The sequence below is a fragment of the Sciurus carolinensis genome, chromosome 1 (genome assembly GCF_902686445.1).
Source record: "Sciurus carolinensis chromosome 1, mSciCar1.2, whole genome shotgun sequence".
Classification (NCBI taxonomy): domain Eukaryota; kingdom Metazoa; phylum Chordata; class Mammalia; order Rodentia; family Sciuridae; genus Sciurus; species Sciurus carolinensis.
The window spans coordinates 176,999,030-177,005,029 of record NC_062213.1 but is presented as its reverse complement, the minus strand read 5'-3'; positions in this window follow the sequence as shown (position 1 = coordinate 177,005,029).

Sequence of the window (6,000 nt, the reverse complement as noted above, 5' to 3'; positions counted from 1 at the left end):
ACTAGGAGTCAGTGTCAAAACCTTTTTAACAACATTTGAGCAACAAAGAGGTTTAGAGGGAATAGCTTCCAGGCCAAGTTTATCTGGAGTTCATGGTTTTGTGTGATTTTATCTGTTCTGTTGGTGATGGGTATCATCAAAGCTCTGGACCAGATTATTTACATGTCCGCCTAGTAACCTTACCAAGTAGGTGCTGCTCAGATTTTACAAACGAGAAAGCGAATCCAGGCGAGATGCTTGCTTTGGGTCTTGTGATTGGTGACTGATCATGAGTCTAGGAATCAAATCCAGGTCTTCGTAGTGCCAGAGTTTTTGCATTAAATCACAAAGCCCACTTCAACCACATTTCCCATCCTCTTTCCTCATGACTATGTCCAAGAACAATCAGAACTTTTCCTGGATGAATTCTCAGCTGCTTCTCCCGGGGAATGTGTTAAGTAAGCAGCGACAAAAGATAACTGATTTTCCCTTTCAGTTCTTTCTGCAGTTGTTTGATAAGTTTGGCTCTCAAATTTCTATCTTTAATTAGTAACTGAATTTTCTGAAATTGTTAGTCAATATCTGTCTCTGGACAAAATGTACCATGAGATGTATCCACTGTTAGGTTTGCGGCTTCCTCCTCCTCCTCCTCCTCCTCCTCCTCCTCTTCCTCCTCCTCGTCCTTCTTCTTTTTCTTTTGGTATTGGGGATTGAACCAGGAGCACTTTACCACCAAGCTACATTCAAGTCCTTTTAATTTTGCATTTCGAGACAGGGTCTCACTAATTTGCTGAGGGTCTTACTAAGTTGCTGAGACTGGCCTTGAACTTGTGATCCTCCTGCCTCAGTCTCCAGAGTCTCTGGGATTACAGACATGCACCACCACACCCTGGTCTGCAGTTTACATTTTAAGAGCCTTTAAAAATTTGTGCAGTGGAGGTAAACTACCACCAGGTGTCATCAAAAGGCCTTGAGCTGGGTATGGTGGGTGGCACAAAACTGCAATCCCCTGACTCAGGAGGCTGAGGCAGGATTGCAAATTGGAGACCAATCTCAGGAACTTAGTGAGAACCTGTCTCAGAATGAAAAATAAAAAGGACTAAGAATGTAGCTTAGTAGTGAAGAAAAAAAAAAAAAGGAAGAAATAAAGGAATTTATTGTGCCATTGTTTTTAAAGGAAAAATTAGAAATATTTTATGTGCCCATCGAGATGGGTAATCAGTTAAAGAAAATATGATTTTTCTAAAGACAGTGTGAATTATCTATCCACCTATTATTATTATTACTATGTACCCTGAAAATTCTTTTTAGGCATTATTTTATGTAATTCTCACAGCATTTATGGTAGCTGTTATACTCTCTCTTTCACAGGTAATAGAGCTAAGGCTACCTGAGAGATTAGGTAATTTGCCCAAGGCCCCACCACTAGTACATGGTGGAATTGGGGTTTGATTCTGATTTGGTGCTCTGTACTAGAAAACCAAGAAGCAAATGAAAACAATTTTATATGTATATATAGTTTTATATATATGTATATATACATAGTTTATATATACATAATTTTATACACACACACACACACACACACACACACACACACACTCAATTTAGAGATGCCCATAATATGTTGAGGGGAAAAGCAGATCATCAAATAGCTTAGATAAGCTGAATCTATATTGATACCATCTGCATGCTTTACAAGCCTATAATATTTTTATCATCATAAAACCACACTGTTTTGTTTTTGAAAAATAATATCTAAATCATTAAGTGTCACAAATGCAGAAATCCTTAATAATAAAACTGTTGGAACCCCTTAATGTAATCCTCATCTTCCTCAGATAATGAAAAATAAGATAATTGCGTTCCCTGTTCCTTCTGTCAGGTTCTGAGGTCTAAAGTGAGGAAAAAAAAAAAAAAAAAAACCAACACAGTAGAGAGCACATTTTAAGACTGTCACTGGCTGCTGCAGTTTTGGCTTCTATTTTGTATGATCCGAGAAAAACTTGACTATCGAATGAGAAATTAAAGAGTGGTTAAAGGTCATGCGGTTTCACAGGGAACTCTCACCGTATTAAGCATCAGCTGCTCCGCACAGGAGAGAAACCTTCTCATTACCCAGCTGTGGGGAGACTCTCAGTAACAGCCCAAGCTTCACTGGATGCCGGGCTGGAGAAAAGTCCTACACGTGTCCTCTGGGCTGTCCCTCAGCCAGAGCTCAGCCTCAACACTCATCAGTGGACACTTGGGGGAAGAAACTTCCAAGTCCCCTGAGTGTGGGGAGACCAGTGGCCAGAGTTCTAGTCCGATTGTCTATGAGGACCTTCACACTCCAGAGAAGCCCCATGAGTGTCAGAAGTGTAGGGGCAGCTTCAGCTTCAGCTTTCGCGCCATCTTGCTTCTGAACCAGAGAACACAAGCTAGTGAGATGCCCTAGATTCACTGGGCCTCTTTGTCACAGGATTTCTGAGACACCTCTGACACCAAATGGGAATGGTGAAGGTTTAGGGTAAAGCTTTAGTGTGACACATTTCTAAAACCTGGATTAGAGAACACCATCCTACGTACCCTCTCCAGCTATCTGAAGAGACCCTTGCTATTTCTTGGACAGTAAGAAGCGCTGCATTCCCAAAGCAGAGATTATGTTCTTCATTCCTTTGGAGACTCTGGTAGTGTGTAGGATAGTTCTGAAAACATCAAAGTACCCAGTAAATATTCATTGATTACTTTATGTAACTGAAGGTAAATAAGAAGAAGGGAATGAGACATAAATTGAAAGATACGTATACCTAAAACTTTCACCATTTTTATCACTGATTCTTTATCTTTAATTAAATACATTGTTACCTTTTGTTTTAGATGTACATCTTCTTTTGGGGGTGGGTACCAGGGATTGAACCCAGGGGAATTTAACCCCTGAGCCACATTTCCAGTCCTTTTTATATTTTATTTAGAGACAGGTTCTCTGAATTGCTTAGGGCTTTGCTAAGTAACTGAGGCTGACTTTGAGTTTGGAATCCTCCTGCCTCAGCCTCCCAAACCACCGGGATTACAGGTGTGAGCCACCATGCCCGACTTTAGATGTACATCTTAAAATTACATGAAGTCATCATCTTTCATTACACTGACAAATCACTACAGAGGACGAGTCTGACCACTAATGATCAAATCACTATAAGAACTTGAAAAATGTATTGATTAAAAATGTTATAGGGTAAGTCATGTTTGCACCCTGAAGAGGTTTTTAAAAATGTGGAAATAAAACTCTAAGAACGATACCAACACATGTATGGAAGTTCATTTACTCTGTATGAATAGAGTGTAATGGAAAATTTCATAATCATGGGCCTTCTCCTTCGTCAAAGCTGAGGGAAGACAAACTGAAATTTTCTTCCATATTAAAATATATGTAATAAAAGAAAATGTTGTATTTCAAATATATATTTGTGGCTGGTCATAGTGACATAATGCCTGTAATTCCAGTGACTCTGGAGGCTGAGGCAGGAGGATCACAAGTTTGAGACCAGCTTCAGCAATTTAAATATATCTTTGTCATTGTCTATCTTCCTCTGATTTCTATGAGACATAAAATGAATCATATCTCATTCTTTAATGTCTCCAACTCCCTCCAAAGCAAGTCTTCAAGGCACAATCAAGGGAATTTTATTGCTGCTGGTAGTCCTTGCCAATCATTTGTGCTAGTCATTGAGTTACAGAGAGGGGGGGGGCTCCCGGGCATAGTCTGATGGAGTGAATTCTTCTTAAAGCGTGTGCCCACGTGATACCACCTCTCATCCTCTTGCTCAAGATCCAAGCATGAGATTCAAATTGAACACAGTCGAATTTCTGTTTTCCTAATGAAAGTTCAGCTGAGTATAAATATTTGAACGTCACCCTAAATTTAAGAAAGGGTACCTTTCAAAATGTTGCTTTTCTTTTTATAATGAAAAGATAATTCTATGTTCACTGGGAATATTTGACTTCCCTTTGTAAATATGCCTAAACTGATGAAGAAGGAAAGTAATAAATTTTTGAGATAAGGAGAAATTCTAGCAGGATCGGATGTTATTTCAAAGTAGTCCAAAGGTATGCTGTCTTCTGTAATGGCGGTCAGGATTTCCCAGGAAAGGTGAGCTGATGGAGGGAAGCACTTTGACTGGACTGGATGGTCAAGCCTCCTCAGCTCTGGCCTTGGGCAGTCATTTAACCTCCCTGGGGCTGGCATCTCTTTTCTATAAAACCAAGAGCTTGATCTGCATAAGCTCAAATATCACTTCCATATAAATCCAAATCCATGTATTACTCCATGTGCTGTGGATTGTTTCATACATAGAAGCAAGTTGATCTCTACCTTTTTTTTATTGTAAACAAATGGGATACATGTTGTTTCTGTTTGTACATGGAGTAACAGCCTACTATTTGCATAATCATACATTTGCATAGGGTAATGATGTTTGATTCATTCCACTATTTTTCCTTCCCCCCACCCCTCCCACCCCTCTTTTCCCTCTATACAGTCCCTCCTTCCTCCATTCTTGTCCCCCTCCGACCCCCCATTATGCGTCATCATCCGTTTATCAGTGAGATCATTCATCTTTTGGATTTTTGAGATTGGCTTATCTCACTTAGCATGATATTTCCAATTTCATCCATTTGCCTGCAAATGCCATAATTTTATTATTCTTTATAGCTGAGTAATATTCCATTGTATATATATGTACCACAGTTTCTTTATCCATTCATCAATTGAAGGACATCTAGGTTGGTTCCACAGTCTGGCTATTGTAAATTGAGCAGCTATGAACATTGATGTGGCTGTATCTCTGTAATATGCTGATTTTAAGTCCTTTGGGTATAGGCCGAGGAGTGGGATAGCTGGGTCAAATGGTGGGTCCATTCCAAGTTTTCTAAGGAATCTCCACACTGCTTTCCAGAGTGGCTGCACTAATTTGCAGCCCCACCAGCAATGTATGAGTGCACCTTTTTCCCCACATCCTCGCCAACACCTATTGTTGCTTGTATTCTTGATAATTGCCATTCTAATTGGGGTGAGATAGAATCTTAGGGTAGTTTTGATTTGCATTTCTCTTATTACTAAAGATGGTGAACATTTTTTCATATGTTTGTTGATGATCTCTACTTTTTAAAGAAAGCATATTGTTAGGTGCTGCTAGCTCGCAAGCAATATGATTGTATTGTACTTAATTCAGGTGCCCTTTCTAAAAATTTTAAATGCTAATGTCTAAATCTAGTAAATTCAACCTTAATAGCAGGCTAATGGTTGAGGTTTGGGTTTAAAACTAAAATATATGAGCCTCCAATGGTTAATAACTCTGGCTTCACCCATTTTTAAAATTGGATCTTTTGTTGTTGTTGAATTGTGGGAAATCTTTACATATTCTGGATAATAACACCTTATCAGATATATGATTTACAAATCTATTTTTCTTCCGTGATTGCCTTTTCACTTTGCTGATTGTGCCATTTGAGGCAGAGACATTTACAATTTTGAGGTAGTCCAATTTAGCTGTTTTTTTTCTTTCGTTGCTTGTGTTCTGGGGCCCATAAAAACCCAGTGTTGTGATGCTTTTGCCCTGTTTTGTTCTAAGAATTTGATAATTCCAGGTTTCACGTTTAGATCTTTGATCCGTTTTGAGTTAATTTCTGTATATGCTGTAAGACCTAACTTCATTCTTTCGCCCCTGGATATTCAATTATCTTGGTACCATTTGTTAAGGGTTGTCCTTTACCCATTGCAAGGTTCTGGTACTCTTGTTGAAAGTCACTGGATTACATATGCAGGGGGAGCCCTGTGTATCTGGTGTCTCTGTTCTATTCCACGGTCTGTGTGTTTGTGTTTTTGCCAATACCAAACTGTTTTGATAACTGTAGTTTTGTAGTAAGTTTTGAAATCAGGAAGTTTGATACCCTGGGTTTTGGTTTTCAAGGTCATTTTGATTATTTAGGGCCCCTTGAGATTTCAGCTATCTCTGGGATAGATTTTCCTATTTCTGTAAAAAT